This window comes from Danio rerio, chromosome 7, assembly GCF_052040795.2.
Source record: "Danio rerio strain M-AB ecotype USA chromosome 7, GRCz13ab, whole genome shotgun sequence".
Classification (NCBI taxonomy): domain Eukaryota; kingdom Metazoa; phylum Chordata; class Actinopteri; order Cypriniformes; family Danionidae; genus Danio; species Danio rerio.
Genome location: NC_141027.1, coordinates 71,759,559 through 71,782,500, shown reverse-complemented (window position 1 = coordinate 71,782,500; position 22,942 = coordinate 71,759,559). Strand labels below are relative to the sequence as shown.

Here is a 22,942-nt window from a genome sequence, read left to right as displayed (position 1 = left end):
AATAAAAAATCACCCTGAAATCCGGGAAGAACACACATATAACAGTTCTGTGCAAAATTTGTTTGCAGCTGTTAAAGGGTCATGACACCCCCCACTTTCGGTTCAGGTCCACCTCAGAATTTTTTCAAAAGATGCATCTTAGTGGGCGTGGAGCTCCGCGAGCAAAGGGCAAGAGTGGGCGTGGCCAGCAAGGCAGGGGAGAAGGAGGGGAGCGAGCAACTGTTTTCAGTCGGTTCACAAAATGAGACACAAACCTAGCGGAGACCCATGATTTTATAGTTTACAAAGTTAAAATGCTAAGAAATGAACAGCAATTTAATGCCCTGCTATATTTATAATTTCATATAGCTACACATAACCACAATTTATATCATTATAAAGATAATCGTGTTAATATAAACACTAAATAAGGACTTTTCCCTCAATCCTCGGGTTTAAATGCAGATTCAGTGCAGCAGGTTTCTGCCCTGTCTATTTTAACCATTAGCCCTGCTGGTTATCTGGAGGATTTAGGCGAACACAGCAGCACGGCGATGTGTCTAAATGTAAACGAACTCCTGATAAAAGACTGCCATTCTCCAATTCTCGCACACACACAACTTTGCTGTATTGGCCCTGACAGAATCGCAGGGAAAAACATGCAACAAACCCCGTGGATCATGGAAACAAACACATGAACCCTTCATGAACGAGTAAATACTGTGTGCCTTGGGTCCGCGGACGCATCTCACCCAGTCATCAACGTTGGATTTCACAGCCGAGCTGAGCTTGGCACTGGCAGCCAGGTCTGCTTTGACTTCAGAAAGCATGTGCAGTCATGAATAATTAAGAAACCGGCTCTTCTCATAGGATAAGAAAACTCAGCTATGAATAATAATGAGAAACCGACGCGTCATCTTTGCACCTGCAGTTCTGCGCTACGTCGCCGATTTTGATCCCGCCCCAAAAATCAGTTTAAACCCGGAAGCTGAAATTAGCTGAGAAAAGCTCAAAATTACACAGGAGCTAACATTGTCCTAACTGATGCTCAACACACTCAAATCTGTTAAAATCTCAAAAAAAGTACTCGAGGGTTTCGTGAACCTTTAAAATACATTCAACATCAAATGTCAAAGCTGAGGAAGCATCTGCAGGTAAGTAACCTAGCCGTTCTTTATTCTATAAAAGCAAATGGTTTTAGTCATTATCGTGAGTATACAGAAATAAAAACAGGCCCTTTCTTTTCGAATGATATATGACTCACAAAGTTTTCGATTAGCGAAATTCAGACTCCTCTGGCCAAAGCGACTTTATCACATAAACAGTGATGGGCAGTAAGCGTAGCAGTGTAGCTACTAGCTTAAAGGGCCATGACACCCCCCACTTTCGGTTAAAGTCTACTTCAGAATTTTTTCAAAAGATGCATGATTAATGGGCGTGGAGCTCCGCGAGCATCGGGCAGGAGTGGGCGTGGCCAGCAGGGGAGAAGGGGAGCGAACAACTGTTGTTGTCAGTTAGCTCACAAACTGAGACAAAAACCGTGAGGAGACGCATGAGTTTATAGTTTACAAAGTTAAAATGCAAAGAAATAAACAGTAATTTAATGCCCTGCAACATTTGTTATTTGTAATTTCATATACACATAACCACAATTTATATCATTATAAAGATAAGTGTGTTCATGTAAACACTATGAGGATTCTCCCTCGATCCCCGGGTCTAAATTATAGATTTTGAATGCAGACTCAGTGCAGCAGGTCTCCTGACCTGTCTATTTTAACCATTAGCCCTGCTGGTAATATAGAGGATTTAGGCAAACACAGCAGCACGGCGATGTGTCTGAATGTGAACGAACTCCTGATAAAAGTCAACATCCGCCATTCTCTAATTCTCGTGCTGCTCTCCCGACTAAAATGCTTGCAGCACACACACAGCTTTGCTGTTTGATCGGCCCTGACAGGATCGCGGGGAAAAAACATGCAACAAACCCCGTGGATCATGGAAACAAACACATACGAGCCTTCATGAACAGCTACGTGCCGTTGGTCTGTGTCTCACTCACAGCTTGCTTGAAACTGGCAGGTCTCGCCTTCAGAAAGCATGTGCTCTCATGAATAATTAAGCAGCCGGTACTTCTCATAGGATAAGAAAACTCCACTATGAATAATAATGAGAAACCGACGCGTCATCATTGCACTTGCAGTTCTGCGCTACGTCGCCGATTTTGATCCCGCCCCAAAAATCATTTTAAACCCGGAAGCTGAAATTAGCTGACAAAAGCTCAAAATTATCCAGTTTCCCCACAATTAAAGCTAACAGGTGCTAACATTGTCCTAACTGATGCTCCACACACTCACATCTGTTAATATATAAAAAAAAGTTCTCCAGGGTGTCCTGAACCTTTAACTACATTTCTCAGTAGCGTGGTGTATGAGTTTGAGGTTGTACAGTTTTGTTACAGTAGGAATGGACCTCCAGTCAGTTTAACTTTTTAACTTACAATATATTTACTAAATACTGATTGTAAAAAGCAAATCCCAAACTAAAATATTATTCATATACTGAATAAAAATGCTAATCCAGCTTGTGGCACTTATAGAATTGCAGAAATAACGGTCCTGCCTTGGATACTGCAGTAAACAAAGCAGCGTGATGTCAAATCTAGCAGGATGTTATCGATTTCATAAACTACACAGCATCTTGCAGATTAAATTCAGGCAAACTGTAGCATACATTGTATAATCATTGTATAATCTACCTAAGATAGCATTTAAGACTTTTTTAAAAAACTGTAAGGGCCTTAAATTTCTCTAAATCAGTTTAACAACTTTTAATACTTTAAGACAGCCTCGTTAAACAAAACTGAATGTGCTTTTAACTATCTGAACGCATTACAGTAATACACACTAGTATTGAAACAAACTGAAATCGATTACCTAACAAATTTAAAGTGACTTTGCACTAATCTTTGAGATTGTTTAAAAGATACTATATCTTATCATTCTTTGTGAGGCAGCACTAATGCTAAAAAAACGTTCTGCACGTCCTCAGTCTTTGACTTCCAAAACACTGCAGACATTAATGTCCGCTGATGAGCTCTGAGGATCAACTTGCATTACAGCGCGGCAGAAATAGTGAGGCAGAAGAATTGATATGTGAGCGAACAGGCTCAGAATAGACAGGTCTCGTGTTCCAGGAGAAAAGAAAAACACATGGCCATGCGGATCAAGCGCTACCTGTTACAAACCACCTGAAGCCCTCCTCTTGGCATCCCAGATGCCAGAATAACTTTGATGTATTCCCAGTTATTCAGACCAGCAGAAGTTCATGTTTTTGCACATTCTTGTAAACGAGAGATCCAATTTTACAATGCGATGTCTTAGGAGATCTCTCTTTAAGATCTGCTTTTACATAGCATGATTCTTAAAGTCATCGGATCACAGTTGTTTTCACTCTGCAGGACTATCTATGAGAGCCTTCAGTTGCTGTCGTGTTGACATATCACGACTGTTGAACCCTTTTCCTGACCTTTAATGTTCATCATAATCTTAAATCCTTGAAAGTTTTTATTTTCAGATTTTTTTTTTAAGTATGTCCATTTGAATGTATTTATCTATGTATTTTATCATCTTTGCATCAAATTACAAAAAAAAATAAAAAATGAATGCAGCATCTATGGGACAGGACAGTAAATTTGATATTATTTATCAGACAAAAACAATAATAATTCAGCTCAAATTAGCTTCATGTTGCTATAATTCAGTTCACTATGAATGTTACTATATTTAATGCAGATTTTGGAGTGTCTAGTTAGGATAAGTGCAAGTAGCGCACTTCGTTGGAATAAACTAGTTAAGCGGTTGATGCCTATCACCGTTTAATTGACAGAGACAAAAACTTAAAAGTGCATCAGACAGCAGTGTGAGTGGCGTATCTCGTAAAGTGCATCGCAACATCTTTTTACGCAACTGATCGAAAACCCGGTTTGAATCCAGCATCTGACCAACACGTTCTTTTTTCTCCCACTACATATCACATTTTGCCTACTCTTCATCACGAGGAAGACAAGTAGGAATCATTAATAAGTGTGTGTCTTATGGAGGACTCAGATTCATAGAACTGGATTGAAGAGGTGTTATATCCAAATCATGTGCATTATCAGTTTGTAGAAGTTATACATTAAAAATACCCTTAAATATAATTTTTTAGTACTGCTTCAAGGAACTTGAACAAGTAAATTAAAATCCATTCATTTCCCCTAGTATTAGTATGTTTTTTTTTTCAAAGTGTGCTTTAACTAGTTAAACTTTGTTTAAAGCTGTTATTTTGGGATTTCTGCCTGGATTTTGCCTACCTAAATTTAAAAGCTTCCCAAATCCTCATGCAAAGGTCTAAATGCAAAAATTAGTACCATTTTAAAGAAAACCCTTTGAATTTTCATAAAACACTATTGAAAGTGTTTAAAATATCTGTATATGTTGGCTGTGTTATAATAAACACCTAAAAAAACACGCTTTTCGTATTTTTTATTTTTTTTTATTAACACAAATTTGAAAGTGTACCATTTAGGTTCTGTCTGGTCTAGCTTGCTGTTAATTTTGGTGGTTTCTGCACATGTCTGTAGTCATAGAAAAAAAAAATGTCTCTACCATCAGCTATGCAAAAGTTATTGTATTCCAACTGATGAGAGGTGTTATATAAGCACAGGGACCAATCATTGTTTTCAAATTTCACTATTCTTTTGTTTGATCAAACATAATTCACTGTGTTTGGACCACGTCAGACATATAAAAGGATTACTAATGCATATCACCTCAAAAACAGAGGAGAAATGGCCCTGAAGCGCACAGCATAAGGTAAGAGATGACAGCTGTCTGTGCTATCTGGGGCTGCATATTGATCATAAATGTATTGTTTTTACTTCTGCGCCATGGAAACATGGCGATTCATTCAACAACTGTTTGATATGTGAATATAATTCAGTAAATTGAATGCTAGAACCGTATGAGCACCGGCAAGAGCTTTCATTTGAGCTATAACTTGTACATGTGTCACATGAAAAATATGAAAATGAACCAATGTAAAATACCTAGCCTGGGTATCCAAAATACTGTATATTTAAGTGTAAATAACTTTCGTACAGTAGAATAAAAACCAAAGTGATGCATATGTGCATAAAATATAGATTCTACACTTTCAAATGAAACCACTTAAGGGGATCTGAAGAACTGCTAGCGCTTTCAATTTTAAAGTGAAAGTCAATGACGTCACGGACCGGTACCGGGTCCACGGAGTTTAACTGGTTAAATGCTTTAAAAATAAGTTACATCTTTGTAGACTAGAAATATATGTACTGTATATCATTTATTTAAAAAATACAGGCAAAACATTATTGATAAACTGTATTTAACAAATATTATTGGAGTGACAGAGACAACTGGAGGTAAGATCCAATATGCAGGTTTATTCAGCGTCAGGCAAGCAGTGGTCATACAGGTACAAACGGGTATGTGTATGCAAATCCAGAATCGTAGTCATATAAACATGCAATAGGTCGAAAGGCAGGCGGCTAAACAGGAGAACAAAAGGTAAACAAGGCTGAGGTCTAAACACGGGGAAACAAGGCAAGGAGTAACGCGTAGTAATGCAACTGAAACAGCTAACAAGACTCGGCAAACAGGATGGGTGAATGAGTGGCCTATGTAGGGTTTCTAATCAGTCTCTGAAAGTCCTGTGCGAATGTAATCAAGCTAGATGAGTGAGCAGGTGTGAGTGTCTGGGAAAAGTGCATGTATGCATATATAGTCCAGAAGAAGGCGGAATTGTAGTCCTAGTGTTCGTGTGAGAACCAGCGATCTCTGGAGAACGATCGCTGGTTATGTGACAATTATATTAATCTTTTTTTTTTTTTTAATTCAACTGTAGGGATGTGGCTAGGTAGAGGGCCTACAAGACATTGTGCCTAGGGGCCTCTGAATTATTAATCCGGGCCTGGTTATTAACATCTGGTAAAAATTGTAAGGTAAAAATTGTTAGTCAACAGCACCTTTAGAAATTTGTTTTCTGAGAAAAAATGATGACGTGTTTAATACTTATTTTCCCCACTGTATTTTTGAACAGAGTCTTGCACATATTCATCCAGCTGGAAGACCTTTACAAAACTGCTGAACAGGAAACGTGCACTCATGGAAAGGTGCTTTTACGGAGGAAAGGAAAGTTCACAGGTCTAACCGAAAACATGGCTAAAGTCTGACGTCAGTGCAACATGCCATGTTTTTGATCCAGTTTCCACGGAGATGTTAAATATTGTGTTGAGTGCGATGTATTAAAACATTTATTGTGCTAATTGATTATGAGCTCATGGAGAAACACTGCATTTATTTTTGGGATTTCACTTTTTTATGTGTCCGACTGCACAGTTTACAAACTCCCTAAGTGCCGAACCTGTGTTTAACTCAAGCTTTGGTGAAAACCACTAATTACAAGCTGAGACAGAGCTACCAGTAAACGCTCTTTCAATCCAATATGGAGAGGCCTCGCAACAGATCTACACAATGGTACAGAGAAATGCTAAATCTGTGACCTAACAGGCAGCCAGTTCAGAGAGGAAAGAACTGTATGTGCTGAGTCCCTGTCAGAAGTCTCGCAGCTGCATTTTGTACTAATTGCACTCTATTCAAGAGCATTTCGACTAATACCCACATATAGAGAATTTCAATAGTCAAGTCTTCCCAAAATGAAAGCATGGATCACCTTCTCAAGGTCATTACAAGAGAGAAATGACTTCACTTTTGCCACAAGTCGTAGATGGTAAAAACTGGATTTAACAACTGAATTTACTTGTTTGCTAAATTTCAGATCACTATCGAAATGAAGCCCCATTTGATACAGTGTTTGATACAGTATGTCGATCTATGGTAAAAGTACCAAAATTATTCAAAATAAAACATTTTTGAATCTTAAATCATCTTTATTTTTTGAGGTATGCCATAAAAATGTCAGATTCTCATTTAACATGTTTTCTTATTTATTTATTTTTTACGATAAAACCAAAATCAAGGCGATGCTGTGGTGCATTAGGTAGTGCTGTCGCCTTACAACAAGAAGGTCGCTGGTTCGAGCCTCGGCTGGGTCAGTTCTGTGTGGAGTTTGCATGTTCTCTCTGCGTTCGCATGGGTTTTCTCCGGGTGCTCTGGTTTCCCTCACAGTCCAAAGACATGTGGTACAGGTGATTTGGGTAGCCTAAAATGTCTGTAGTGTTCAGGGCCGGCGCGTACATAGATACGACCTAGGCGGCCACCTAGGGTGGCATGAATAGAGAGGGTGGCGTCCCCAACACTACCCTCTCCACCCGCGCCCTCAGTTACAGTATATCCGCATCTAGGACAGCAGAATAGAGAGGGTGGCGTCCACGACACTATCCTCACCACCCGCGCCCTCAGTTATATCCGCATCTAGGACAGCAGAATAGAGAGGGTGGCGTCCGCGACACTACCCTCACCACCCGCGCCCTCAGTTATACTCGCGTCTAGGACGGCAGAATAGAGAGTGCGGTGTCCGCGACACTACCCTCACCACCCGCGCCCTCAGTTATACCCGCGTCTAGGATGGCAGAATAGAGAGTGCAGTGTCCGCGACACTACCCTCACCACCCGCGCCCTCAGTTATATCCACGTTTAGGAAGGCAGAATAGAGAGGGCTGCGTCCGGGACACTACCCTCACCACCCGCGCCCTCAGTTATACCCGCGTCTAGGATGGCAGAATAGAGAGTGCAGTGTCCGCGACACTACCCTCACCACCCGCGCCCTCAGTTATATCCATGTTTAGGAAGGCAGAATAGAGAGGGCTGCGTCCGGGACACTACCCTCACCACCCGCGCCCTCTGTTATATCCGCGTCTAGGACAGCAGAATAGAGAGGGTGGCATCCGCGACACTACCCTCACCACCCGCGCCCTCAGTTATACCCGCGTCTAGGATGGCAGAATAGAGAGTGCAGTGTCCGCGACACTACCCTCACCACCCGCGCCCTCAGTTATATCCACGTTTAGGAAGGCAGAATAGAGAGGGCTGCGTCCGGGACACTACCCTCACCACCCACGCCCTCTGTTATATCCGCGTCTAGAACAGCAGAATAGAGAGGACAACTTTCACTTTAGGGTTGAGGGCGGCGTGACCGTCCTTTGCCTGGAGCGGCAGTTCAGCTTGCTCCGGCCCTGGTAGTGTATGAGTGTGAATGAGTGTGTATGGATGTTTCCCAGAGACGGGTTGAAGCTGGAAGGGCATCTGCTGTGTAAAATGTGTGCTGGATAAGATGGCGGTTCTTTCCGCTGTGGCAACCCCAGATAAATAAAGGGACTAAGCTGAAAAGAAAATGAATGAATGAAAACCAAAATCAAGTGTAGTAGTGCAACAGAATTATGTTTGCTTGATTTATTTATTTATTTATTTATTTTGTAAACCAACAATGCTGTGTGTGTAAGCTATTAACTAATACAGTCATTCTTTAAATGAATTGAACAGTCATTTTTTAAAACAGTCAAAATATGGTCAACCATTTAATAGTGCAGGCAGTTAAAGGGTTTTTAATATGACATAATTTTAATAAATAGTTACTATTACTAATACCTTATAGCGTCACTAGTCTGAGTGCTCTCAAATGCTACTCTGACAACCTGTACTATGCTGTTTCTAGGTCAGGGAGTTGTTAGGTGAATAACATCAAAGTTCAGCAACTGTCAATTCTGCAAACATACTAAATAAGGGGATATCATTCGTCATTGGCTAGCGTTTAAACAGATCGGTGCATAAAATATAATTTATAAGTACTGTGTAAACTGATGCCCAACATCCAGAATTGCATACAATCTGATTGGTTTCATGTCTGGCCAAAAAGAAGTTCTTTCCAGGCTATTTTTTGTGCTTGTATCAACATGGCAAAGCTCCTAAGCAGAAATTCCTTATTTAACAGTAACACATGGACTAACCCCTGACAAATGAGGGTGTTGGAGTACATAGTGTGCAAAACACACAACTGGCAGAGCGTGCTGGCAGAGTCTGATCTAGACGAGATCTTCAGAGGGATGCAGCACTGCACTGCACTGTAGTGGCCAACAGCACTGACCGTTATTGAGGAAATTCCAGCCATACAGACAGACAGAGAGCTGGTTTAGATCAAAAATGTGATGAATGTTCATCAGACCTTCAGGTTGTCAAATGCTTTGTGGACTAAAATAGTAATATATCACCTCCACTATGCCTGCCATGATATCTATGTTTTGTTGTACGTTATATTCCACCAAAATATATTGTGATAAATGATATTATTGTCTATTTAAGACCATTTTATGCCATTTGTTATATAGTGCCAAGATGACAATAAACTACCTGACAAAAGCCTTGTCGCCTATCCAAGTATTAGGAACAACAGATAATATCTTAACATTACATTATTTATTTTGGATTATAAAAGCAAAATTCTCCTATGAGAGTGACTGTACCGCCTCTAGATGGTATAGTCATAGTCATGGCAGGTATTATTTGGTACTTTGGTCATTTATTTGACTAATTTGGGAACTGACAAACGTCATCTGGGAAACGGTTTGAATTTCCTTTTAGTAAAAACCATTTGTGTTGCATTTGGGACAACACTACATCCATATACTATGCTATTAAGTGTGAAAGTGCATTAGTCCATAGTGCATAAGTGCATAGTGTGCCATTTGGGGCGCAGCTATAGTCTATGATGCAAGAATTAAGCTTTAGATAGGTGAATTAATTAAACTCTTTGGTCATTTTCGAACGAGATGCTAACGGTCTAATCCGATTCAATGATTTATGCTAAGCTAAGCTAAAAGTGCTCCCACTTGACTGGCTGATGGGGTTAAAAATGCTAAAACTCAACTGTTTAACTCTAGGGGAGTTGTAAAATGTATTTTTACAATGTATTTCTAAAAATGTAGAGCGTCTCTTTAAAATGTATATTTATTTTAGTACTGATTAAACAACTGATTATGAAATTGTACATAAATGTTCAAGTGTAAATCGTTTCTACTCCAAATCATTTCAGTGTAATAGTGCTGTCAATCAATCTCCTTTGTATTCGTATTATTTATGTTGAAAACAGGATTATGGTTGAAACAGGAATGTGGTACTTAAGGTTTGAATTTTTTTCTGCCAATTTATTTTTATTATTATTGGCCTGATTAACTGCATTATTCTTATTAGATTTGTCATCTTTGATAACTAAACCAGAGCTTTACCTCGTAATGCATAATAAATTAAGAAGTGTGAATCATCTTTTGAGGAAAAGAGATGTTTTTGTTTTTAAGACAGGACGTTGTTGCTCATCCACAGAAGACGATGATGTGAATTAACAATCTCACACAGCTGGTTAAAGAACAACCTTCACCAGAGTTAAACTATAAACAAGTTTATATTTATAATGATTCATAAAGGTATCCACTACCTCTTTTTATAGATTAATCTATTAATAAGTGTACCTGCGCTGACCAACTAAAATGCACTGTTTTTAATAGTTCAATCATTAAACATGTTATTTTGGAGCACATAGTGATGTGACATCAAAACAGGACATATGAAACGAGCTTATGCAGTTTCATTTAGGACTGTGCATTATGACAATATATATTGTATGGATAGGCCTGTCACTATAAGGAATATTTGTTGTGTGACATATTGTCACAGAATTTGTTGCGATAAGCAATATTATTGTCATTTTAAGATCATTTATGCCACAGATTATAAAATGATTATATAACAGCATAATAATACAAATAGCCATAAACTCTTAACATACTTTAGGTCATTTAGATTCTATAACTTGATGTTAAAAAGGTAAATGTCCTATTATATACACTACTAAATGTCCTATAAGATAAATGTCCAATTATAAACTGTGACACCGGTAAGGTAGAATGTAAATGCCATTGTAAAATGGCCATTCATAAAGTTATTTGTGAATTTGTAAATATACAGTGCACAGCATATATAAGTGCAACCCAAACAAATCTCTCTTTTAAATTCAGATTTTTTTATAGGAAGATTTACAATATTATTTTTGTGTATGTACATTAGATTAGTCAGTACTGAAGACAAATCTGGAGCTTATCTAACAAAATTACTTAGGATAACGCTCCAAAAACTAGTACACCCAAATTTATTTTATGAAAAAATATTAAATACAAATTTTAAAAAAAGAGGAAAAATCAAAAGAAGCAAAAAAAAATTTTAATTAAAATGTGTTGAAATTTTGAAGGTTGTATTTATTTTATTATTTTTGCAATATTTTGCTTGAATTTAATTGCATTATCTTTCATTTATTAAATATGTTTGGTGACTGAAATATTATTTTAATAAATATGATTAATAAATCTGTTTTGTTTAAATGCACTAAAATAAATATCTTCACTGAGAAATGGATAAAAATATATTTTTTTTAAAAAAGGGGTGAACTCAGTTATGCTGAGCAGTTAGCACTGTATGCAATGCCAAGAAATATTGAGGTCATCTCCAAGCTGGTGGTGGATTTCAGGAGAGAGAAGAGAGAACACACTTTCAGCACTTTCAAGTTTCTTAGAGTCCACATCGCTGTGGATTTGACATGGACTGCTCACACAGACGCAGTGCAGAAGGCACAACAACGCCTCTTCTTCCTCAGGCGTCTCAGGAGGTTTGGAATGAGCCCCCACATCCTCCGCTCATTCTACACCTGCACTGTGGAGAGCACTCTGTCTGGCTGTATCCCCACCTGGTATGGAAATAGCAGCAGCAGCAATCGCAAAGGCCTGCATAGGATTGTGCGAACTGCTGGACGCGTAGTAGGAGGTGAGCTCCCTCCCTCCAGCACATTTACACCAGGCGGTGTATGAGGAAAGCCAAGAGAATTATCAGCGACTCCAGCCCCCCAAGCCATAGACTTTTCTCTCTGCTACCCTCAAGCAGATGGTTCCACAGCATCCGCTCACGCAAAAGCCGGCTGAAGGAAAGCTTCTATTCTCAGACTATCAGGCTGATGAACACTTAACACACCCCACACAGACTCTTCCATACCCCTCACTGCACACCATCAATATGTAGCATGCACTGCACTTTAACCAATCCATACTTGAAACAACACTGCCTACAACTATGTGGACACCTATTCATTGTACATATCGCTGTCAATTTTAAATTGTCCTGAATATGTTGTTGTATTTTGCACTGTCATTTTATTTGCAATGTCTGTATTTTGCACTGTCTGGAGCCAGAACCTAAGCTTTTCACTCATCATAGCACACGTGCTGCTAATGATGTGACAATAAAAGTGATCTGATTTAATTTTATTTGATTTGATTTTAAGCATTGCACGATAAATAGATATACTGATAATTGTGACAAGCCTATCTATAGAGTAAAAAGAGGTTAGAATTAGAATAAAAACTCTGTTATTTGATATTATGCTTTATATTTGGTTTTGTGGTGACAAAATATATAATTTATGATAAAATATGTATTTGATTGATTGGTTGATTGATTGATTGATTGATGACTGCCACAACAGGAATAACACAAATAACAGTATGGTGAAAAAACTGCAAATTTGAAAGTAAAATGTTTTCATTTTGCATTTTATTTAGTAATATAATATTGTTTAGCCTGTCATTATTCATTTATGAAAAGTGTTTTCATTTAACTCATATTTATTTTATATTTTTACATTGTTAATCAAATATTTGCCCCAGAATCTCTAAATAAAGGGAGAAACAGAACCACATATAAATGTGTACATTTTTAAAGATTTATTTTTGGCCTTTTTTTTTAGATAGGACAGTATTGAGACAGGAAGCGAAGTTAGAGAGAAAGAGAGGGGCGTAGGAAAATGTCCTCGAGCCAGGATTCGAACTCAGGACGCCCTGACTTGCTACTGCATCATATGCTGGAGCGCTAACTCCTAGGCTACTGCGCCAACTGAATGTTTTAATTACATTCTTTAAAATTCAAGTCTCCATGTGGTCAATATATATATATTTATACAACAGTTCTGTCTGGTTCTCGAATCGGATTGGCTGATAGCCGTGCAATATTCTGCACTATCAAAACTCGTACAGCCTCCTCACCCTTCTGTTTCTCCGTCCATAGAGTGACAGCAGATCAATAAACTCACTACAGTTTGACAAATATTGCAGCTGTTGGACAACATAATCTACTTTTGAGGCTTTTTTAGTCGAGTGTGTAGTTGTTTAGATTGCAACTATGCAGTTCATTTATAAGAATAGAGCCTATTTAATATATTTATAAGTTCGAAGATTCAATGAGTCGGCATCCATCAGCCTGTCAAACTAAGCAGAGCAAAATAACTTAGAAAAACTAAGCATAATTTGCAACTACAGCTGATCAAAACAGGTAAGTGACTTTCTAAGTTGATCTCTCTCTTTTGTGTGTTGTAGTGCTGTTTTTAAACCATAGTCTGGTAGTGTTTCTGGTAGTCTGGTAGTGTTTCTGGTAGTCTGGTAGTGTTTTTTCAGGGTTAATTATTGTGATCCCTCGATTGCAACAGAGAAATACTGGGAAATGTCTCTAATCTGATGGCTTTTCATGCTGTTCAGCCTTGTAATCTTAAAATGTGAGCAAAATAACCTGTATTGTCTTCACTTTAGATATTACCATGGGTGTTGCTAGGCCTATTTTAGGTCTATATTTCTACTTAGCACTCCCAACCCCAATAAACGTCATATATTATGATAGGTGTTGGTATAAGGGTATTAGATGACCTATATATTGTGTTATGAGATTTTCGTAATAATAACGCCCAGGCAGGTCTAAATACACATATTGACTAAAACACATAACTGACCTTTAATATATTGAGAATGCATTATAAACTATTACACTTTACAGATCTATTATTACAAATATAAGCTGAGTCAATGGTTCTTTTAATACTGAGACGACTATATGGATTAGAATGTCAATCAAGCCAAATATTGATATCTCCAAAAAGCAAACTTCAGGTTAAACGCAAACATGCTTCAGGTTAAACGCAAACAATGCTGTATTTAAAGTCCAAAAGGTGAAAATGTGTCTAATAGTCTAAACCAGGGGTGCCCAAACTTTTTCTTATGAAGAGCTGTGGGCCGAAAATAAATATAGCCAACTGTATTACATTAGTTGCCATGGGTAATTTGATAATTTCTTTAATCATATTTAAAAATAAAACAACATTATTATTTTTTTTAATGTATATTATTTAAACGAACTTTAACATGATTTGCATGCTGATGTTTTGTCTTGTCCCCAATTTGTTAAGTGACACTATGTACATTTTTTTATCTGTTTTATTTACAACATTTAATTGAAAGATTTAATTTTATTTTTGTTTGTTTGTTTTATTGTTGAGCTACAAAAACAAACAAAAATAAAATTAAATGTTTCAATTAAATGTTGTAAATAAAACAGATTTTAAAAAAATGTACAAAAAAAGGTTACATTATTATAGAAGTGAAAATCTATGTTAAAGGCATTGCCCAACCCCAATCATTTTCCCTCTGGCGGGCAAAATCAAAGTATACAAAAGGCCAACTTTGGCCCGCTGACCCTAGTTTGGCCATCGCTAGTATAAACAAAGGGTGAATTTCCAGTTCTCCAAAACTCACTGTCTGGATTATCATTTGAGTTCCAAACAAAAACTAAAACTGTAAAAATCAAATGGTGTAAAATTGACTAAACTGCGCTCAAGTTCAAGTACAGGTTACTGAACAAGCCACACTAGAAACATTAAAGGCAGTATTATCTTTCTCACACTGAGAACAACCAATCATTCATCTCTTTTCTCTCTCTCTTCCCTCCCTCTCCCAAACCGGACAGCAGTTGCATTTTGAGTCAAAAGTTTAAATCAAAAGTTAAATGGGTAGTTCACCCAAAAATGACAATTCTGTCATCCTTTACTCGCTCTTTATTTGTTCCAAACCCGTTTGACTTTCTTTTTTCTGTTGAACAGACAATAAGACATTTTGAAGAAAGCTGTAAACCAGTAACTATTGATTTGCCATAGTAATTGTTTATCCTACGATAGAAGTCAGTGGTTACAGTTCCTTCAGATTTGTTTTTCAACGTTCTTTTTTTATTTCAACAGATTAAACAGACTCACAAAGGTTTGTAATTATTTGAGGGTGAGTAAATATAGTAAGTCAATCTTGTTTGTGGTGAACTATCCCTTTAAGATGATACTTAGAAGGTACTAAAATGTCTGTTAAAAATATTATGTAAAACATTTAAAAAATAAAAGTGAACATGAACAAAATGCTTCAATATATAGCAGATATCTTTTGTCTGATATAAAAAGTAACTACTTTTTATCTAACTCTTAAATCAAACTTAAAATGTCTTATTGTATCTATATTAGATACCATAACATCTGCAGATAAGTAACGCTTTATAACTTCATGTTTTATCATAAAAACTAACTGGCTTCTGAAGTGATTCAAGTAAGAAGAAGCAATAGTTCACCCAAAAAATTAAATGCTGTCATCCTTTACACACCCTTTATTTTATCTAACTTCTGTTGAACAGAAATGAAGATAGTTTGAAAAATGCTGGAAACCTGTAATAGATTTCCATAGTATTTGTTTTTTATCTACTATAGATAGATAGATAGATAGATAGATAGATAGATAGATAGATAGATAGATAGATAGATAGATAGATAGATAGATAGATAGATAGATAGATCTATTATTATCAATATAAATAAAAGTGAAAATTAACATATATATATATATATATATATATATATTATGAAATTTCCACAAAGATATGGAAAACTACTTTCTAACAATGACCCCAAAAGTTTGAACCCTTAAAATCACAGTTGAAATGTCTAATTGTATTTATATTAGAGACAATAACATCTGCAAAAAAGTAACGATTCAGCTACAACGTCATGTTTTATAAAAACCAACTGGCTACCAAAGTGATTCAAGCTAGAACAACCATTAGTTCAATCAAAAAATACAACACTGTCATCCTTTACTCGCCTTTTACTTCTGTTGAACAGAAATGAAGATATTTTAAAAAAATGCTGGAAACCTGTAGTAGATGTCCATAGTATTTGTTTTTTATCTACTATAGAAGTCAATGGTTACAGTTTTCAGATTTCCTTTCCAACTTTCCTTTTCATTTTCAACAGGATAAAAGGAGTCATAAAGGTTTGCAACAGTCAGTAAATACAGTGAGTAAATTTCATTTTGGGTGAACTATCACTTTAAGATGAGACTTAGAAGGTGACATAAGAGCTGGGATGGATGGATGGATGGATGGATGGATGGATGGATGGATGGATGGATGGATGGATGGATGGATGGATGGATGGATGGATGGATGGATGGATGGATGGATGGATGGATGGATGGATGGATGGATGGATGGATGGATGGATGGATGGATGGATGGATGGATGGATGGATGGATGGATGGATGGATGGATGGATGGATGGATGGATGGATGGATGGATGGATGGATGGATGGATGGATGGATGGATAGATAGATAGATAGATAGATAGATAGATAGATAGATAGATAGATAGATAGAAAGAGCTATTATTATTAATATAAATAAAACTGGAAATGAACATGACATTTCCACAAAGATATGTAAAATGAAACTACTTTCTATCATAATTCAATACTTTGATACAGTGACCCCAAAAGTTTGAACCCTTAAAATCACACTTGAAATGTCTAATTGTATTTACATTAGAGACGATAACATCTGCAAAAAAGTAACGCTTCAACGTCATGTTTTATTTTTAAAAACCAACTGGCTTCTGAAGTGATTCAAGCAAGAACAACCAATAGTTGACCCAAAAAAAATAAAATGCTGTCATCCTTCACTCGTCTTTTATTTAGAAGATATAGACAGACAGACAGACAGACATTTCCACAAAGTGGTGCAAAAAGTACCTACTTTCTATCGTAATTGAATACTTTTATAGGGTGGCCCCAAAAGTTTGAACCCTTAAAAATCACACTTAAAATGTGTAATTGTGTTTACATTAAATTAGAGACAATAACAACTACAGATAAATAACTCTATATACTGTAGCTAAAACTTCATGTCACTTCATGACTCCTGAAGAGATCCAAGCAAGAAAGCCTATATATACTTTGAATGTTTGTAAAATTAACAAACATAGTTGTTTTTCTGTGAAAGCTCTCTACAGTGTTGGATATTTTGTTGTGATGCTAATATATTAACAGATTTTTTTAAGTGAGCTTAAGTGTGTGAATACGTGTGGGATGTCTGCACTTCATCTCTATCTGTCAGACTTGTGCCTCTGGTGTTTCTGTGTTTAATAACTAAAAGTATTTTAAGAGTGTGTGTAACTACACCCTTAATAACAATTCATCTAATTATTAAACAACAATAAAAAGAATGACATATACTGTAAAAACAGGTCACACAGACGTTTGACTACCATATAGCAAAAGGAGAAACATCTTCCTCTTCTACTGTACATGAAGATCTCTTAACCAATTTAAGCTTTTTTCAAATTAAATGAAATCAATACAAACACCGCAGAAAGGTCATTTCAGAAAGTTTTCAACCACATGGTTTGCCCCACCAGTTGTACTACCCTGATCGATAAATAACCCAGACCTACTGAGTCCGATATGTTGAAGATTCGTAATATTTGTACACAGAATGCTTTTATAATGACAGTGTAATACACAGTAATCTGGACAGCAGGTGAAGCTGAAGCGAAACAACCTGTCACTCACAACAGAACAGAACGATCCTATATACAACATTAGCGACTCAACAAACACTTTGCTCACACAATACACGCTTACTACTTAATAATAACTACTTAAAGTGTGTAATAGACACTTACCTTTCATTTTATGTCCGTATAAAGGTAAAGGCACAGGTAAGCAGCGATTCCGCGTGACAGTCACTCAGTCAGAAGTGAAGGCAGCTGAAACGCGCGCGCGTGTTGATAGTAGCTGGTGGCGCGCGCGCGTGTGTTTGTCTGATCCGCAATCACACACTGCCTTCTCTTTCACAACACACCATACTGGCTATCATTTACAGTAGGAAGCTATAATAACTGACGCCTGAGTACATGATAAGTAGGTTTTTCCTATTGGCTGTGCGTATTTCAGCATATGAGGGGCAGAACCTATACAGTCAAAATAAATTGTTATATGTTTGTTGTTTATTATGATATCGCTAAGTTACAACGAGGTCAAAATAGCATGCTGTCATAATACAGATATTACGAATTACATCGTCATAAAGGCTTCAAGTACAACGCAACAGGTGATCATGCTGTTTTATATGTACGTTAGCTTACATACTAAACAAAAGAGGTTGAGATTAATGAAGTGATTATTGATATTATCCGTCATTATTTGTGAACTAAAATCATATAAAAATGTATTAAGTAGGCCTATATTAAGTTTATTTTTTCTTTTCTAAAATCCTGTAGACGCTGAACGCGTTATTAGTTTGCAAAGTCAAACTAGACAATGGCGCCACCACGTGGTTAATAGCTTATATTAGATTATTGTTAAAAAATGTTTGCATATGCAGTTACAACTCAAACATTCGAGTTACAAAAATATCTATGTACCACTCACATAAAACATTATATATGGGATATTCTACTAGACACGTACATTTTCACCTATAAAAAATATGGCAGGGCCTGACGTAATGTTGTCTTCCTCAAAAAATCCTACAAAAGCAAGCTTAAAAAGTTCCTTGTCATAGCCTTACACATGTATTGCACGCATTGTATATTAAATTCAGTGCAAATAATGGGCTGAATCATGGGGACAATTGTAAATGTCGTTGTCTTATATATTTGTAGTATTTATTTGTGGAATTAATTTATAATTTCATGTTTTTAACCCATTGATGTGAATGATAACAACTTCAACTTGCTATTTCTGAAGTATTTTTTATAAATAACAGTTTTTAGCATATCAAAACTATTAAAGCTGTATTGGCTCAATTGGGCTGAGGACAAGGACAATGACCGGGTTTGTACATTTGTAAAGTGTTTTTAATAAAGAAAACAAATCTGAGATCCAAATGAATGACATATTCATTTACAGAACAACTCACAGAAATCAACCATCAGGCCATTTTAGCCATTTTTGGGATGAAATACTTACATGGGCAAGGTGGTGCAGTAGGTAGTGCTGTCGCCTCACAGCAAGAACGTCACTGGGTTGCTGGTTCAAACCTCGGCTCAGTTGGTGTTTCTGTGTGGAGTTTGCATGTTCTCCCTGCCTTCGTGTGGGTTTCCTCCGGGTGCTCTGGTTTCCCCCACTGTCCAAAGACATGCAGTGCAGGTGAATTGCATAGGCAAAATTTTCCGTAGTGTATGAGTGTGTGTGTGGATGTTTCCCAGAGATGGGTTGCGGCTGCAAGGGCATCTGCTGTGTAAAAACTTGCTGGATAAGTTGGCGGTTCATTCCGCTGTGGCGACCCTAGATTAATAAAGGGACAAAGCCGACAAGAAAATGAATGAATTAAATACTTATATGTTTTTATTTCAGGGACAGGTAATGTGTCTAGTAGAATGTCTGCTATTTTAAAAACAATGATGAAACCATGATAACTCATAATAACCACAATAATTTATAGGCTATCCTAAATACCATAGTGCACAAAAGATTGAAAATCCTTTAATTAAAAGAGGTTGTTCCCAAAAATGAAAGTGCTGTAATTAATGTATTTTTAGGGCTATATTTAGAAAAATGTTGTCTATTGAAGTCAATAGTTACAGATTTCATTGCAGCTTTCTTCAAATTATATTAGTTTGTGTTGACAACAAAAGGTTTGGAACCACTGGGTGAGTAAATGTTCATATTTGGCTAAACGTTTCATCTTTGACACAGGTTTAATATTTAATCTTCTGTTTTTTTTCATCAATGTGCTTATAAAACATGCAGGGTTCCACACAATTGATTCACGTTGTCCCAACACAAATTGATTAAGTTATCAGATTTAAGTGGACTGAAGGTAAAACAACCAAGTTGTCTACCCAAAAATCTGAAATATTGCGTTGTTTCAGCTCATTTTAAACAAGTAGTTTAAACAAGCAGAAAAAAATATTATTTAAGTGTACCAGATGAAGTGGCAATTAAAATGAATTTGGAAGAATATCCTATTTTTGTTATTAAAATAACCATCAGGGGATAGAAGTGATGATAATAGGGCTGAACAGTATATCATTTCTGTAACAGCCTTCCATTGCTGTTATCGCCAGAAATGGGGGTGAGCACGTATTTCACGCGTGCAATCAGAGTCCATGCATGCTAAAGTTGTTTTTAAGCAGAATGTCTTTATTTGTGCAGGTGAATTAAACAAAGCCTCAATCTTTGCTTCTCCTTTCTTCTTTATCATGTCAATATAACATTCACTCCATGTATACACAGCACATATCTAAACACTGCTGTTTTCTGGCTAGCAAACAAATTACTCTGTGGCACGGTCAAAAACCGTGTGCTTTCCCATACCTGACGCTCTTCCTCGCTTACACAGGCACCTCAGTTATAGTTTTCAGTTAGTGACACCTAGTGGACAACATAAATCACAACAACACAAAAAATGGCTCCTACACACCGGCCCCTTAATTGATTATGGTAATTAACATAACAATTACAAATATTACGTAAAGGAGCCATAACAAATATTGAAGCACCACATGACTCAGACTGTAACAGTCCACATTAGTCATTTACCTCCAGCAACAGACAAAGCTTTCTTACTGGTCGTTCTAAAATACTACTCTTGGTTTTAACCTTTACAGTTCGTACCAGGCCCTTATCATCTGAAAAGGTTTCTAATACTCGACCAAGTGGCCATGAGCCACGAGGCGCAGTAGGATCCAGTAAAAGTACAATGTCCCCTGTACTAAAACTTCGACGTTCCTTTGTCCATTTTTGACGTTTTTGGAGTAGAGGAAGATACTCCCGTATCCATCTTTTCCAGAAAAGATCAGCTAGGTACTGCACTTGTTTCCATCTTCTTTTCACATAGAGATCTGTTCTTTCAAAAAGACCTGGTGGTAAAGCAGGCTTGCCTTTCATGAGAAGCAGATGATTTGGAGTAAGAGCTTCAAGGTCATTGGGATCACTGGATACCTTGGTAATGGGACGATCATTTAGGATTGATTCTACTTCACACAGAATGGTATGAAAGGATTCGTCATCCAGTGTTTGTTGGCGAAGTACAGAGCAAAGAATGTTTCTCACCATCCGAATAATGCGCTCCCATGCACCTCCATAATGGGAACCAGCCGGTGGATTGAAGCTCCACTGAACCCCTACTTGAAGTAACTCCTTTTCAATTTGCTTGTCGTTCCATGCAGAAATGGCCTCTTTTAACTCTCTGTTGGCACCAATGAAGTTTGTCCCATTATCTGACCTGATGTGTACTACTTGACCTCTACGAGAAATAAATCTTCGTAGAGCATTTATACATCCATCTGTGTCCAAAGAATAGGCTACTTCCAAGTGCACCGCTCTACTTGCCATACAAGTAAATATCACTCCGTATCGTTTTACTGTACTACGTCCTCTTCTAACTTCGATAGGACCGAAGTAATCCACACCAGTATTTGTGAAAGGTGGAAGATCAGGTGTAATTCGTTCAAGAGGTAGGTCAGACATCTTTTGTTCGCCCGTCTTTCCTTTGTAACGTCTACATACAATACATTTGGAAATGACTTTTCTTGCAGCAGCATTAGCGTTTATAATCCAATATGTTTGTCTGAGTTTGGACAACATATGATTCCTACCACAATGACCCAATTGGTCATGAATGTGACGAAGTAGAAGATTTGACACATGGTGATTTTTGGACAAAATGATGGGATGTTTGGCTTCGATAGGCATGGCTGCCTTTCTGAGTCTTCCTCCTACTCTGATGAGTTCGTCATCCAATACAGGGTCCAATCTGTATATGCTGCTCTCCTTCTTGACCCCACAGGAACCATGCTTCAGTTGTTAAATCTCATCTCGAAACTCTTGCTGCTGACTGAAGCGAACAATGGCTATTTCAGCCTCAAAGAGGTCTTCCAACGACAAAAATTGTCCACCCAAAGTTGCCTTGAATGACTTCATTTGTAAATCTATGTCTGATTTTGAAGCACTGCAATTCCTTTCCAGTAACAGTAATTCCTTTCTTTTGAGACATATCCGTTTCAGTAGCTTTTTTACCTTGAGCATCCAAGCAACTGCCACTTTCAGTTTTTTCCAGTCTGAAAAATGTGTGATAAGACAGTTACTGGCATTCTGGATATCTTGCATGATAACAGCATTCACTCTAAGATCTTTCTTGATCTCTGGATCATCATCTTCGTGCATATCGACAATTTGCTCTTTGGGGTGTAACTGATGCTCTTCTGTTCTCCAAAGAAAGCTAGGACCTGCAATCCATCTCTTACTGTGCATAAATGCCTTGATATGCATTCCATGTGAAGCATCATCTGCCGGATTTTCCTTGGTGGCAACATATCTCCATTGCTGAAGCAATGTCCTATCTCTAATGTAAGAGACCCTATTTGCAACAAAGGTTTGGAAGCGTTTGTCTTCATTTTTGATGTACTTGAGCACAGTTTGACTGTCAGTCCAAAAAACTGAGTTCTCCAATTGAAGTCTTAATTCCCTTCTCAACATCTGGTCCACTTTAACAGAGAGAACAGCTGCTGTTAACTCCAAGCGAGGAATGGTTAGAGTTTTAAGGGGAGCCACTCTGGACTTAGCAAGTAGAAATGTTACATGCACTTTATCATCACTGTTAATCATCCTAAGATAAGTAACCATACCATATCCTTTTTCAGAGGCATCTGAAAAATGATGCAAACAGGCATGCATGATTTCACCGAAATCTGTAGGTTTTAAGCATCGGCCTACTTGAAACTCTGACACTTCATCCAAATTAGAAAT

At 37.3% G+C, this 22,942-nt stretch overlaps 2 protein-coding genes across 51 annotated transcripts in view; one reads left to right on the top strand and one right to left on the bottom strand.

The window, feature by feature from the left end:
- Positions 1-17,947, bottom strand: part of mical2a (microtubule associated monooxygenase, calponin and LIM domain containing 2a) — a 144,067-nt gene extending 126,120 nt beyond the window's left edge. For all 50 annotated transcript variants that reach the window (XR_015496461.1, XR_015496460.1, XR_015496462.1 and 47 more), the window contains exon 1: positions 17,872-17,947. The gene's annotated coding sequence lies outside the window, so the exon portion shown is untranslated. The remainder of the gene's footprint in view (positions 1-17,871) is intronic.
- pkd1l2a (polycystic kidney disease 1 like 2a) overlaps positions 1-22,942 on the top strand; it is a 372,606-nt gene that overhangs the window by 17,698 nt on the left and 331,966 nt on the right. The window lies entirely within an intron of this gene.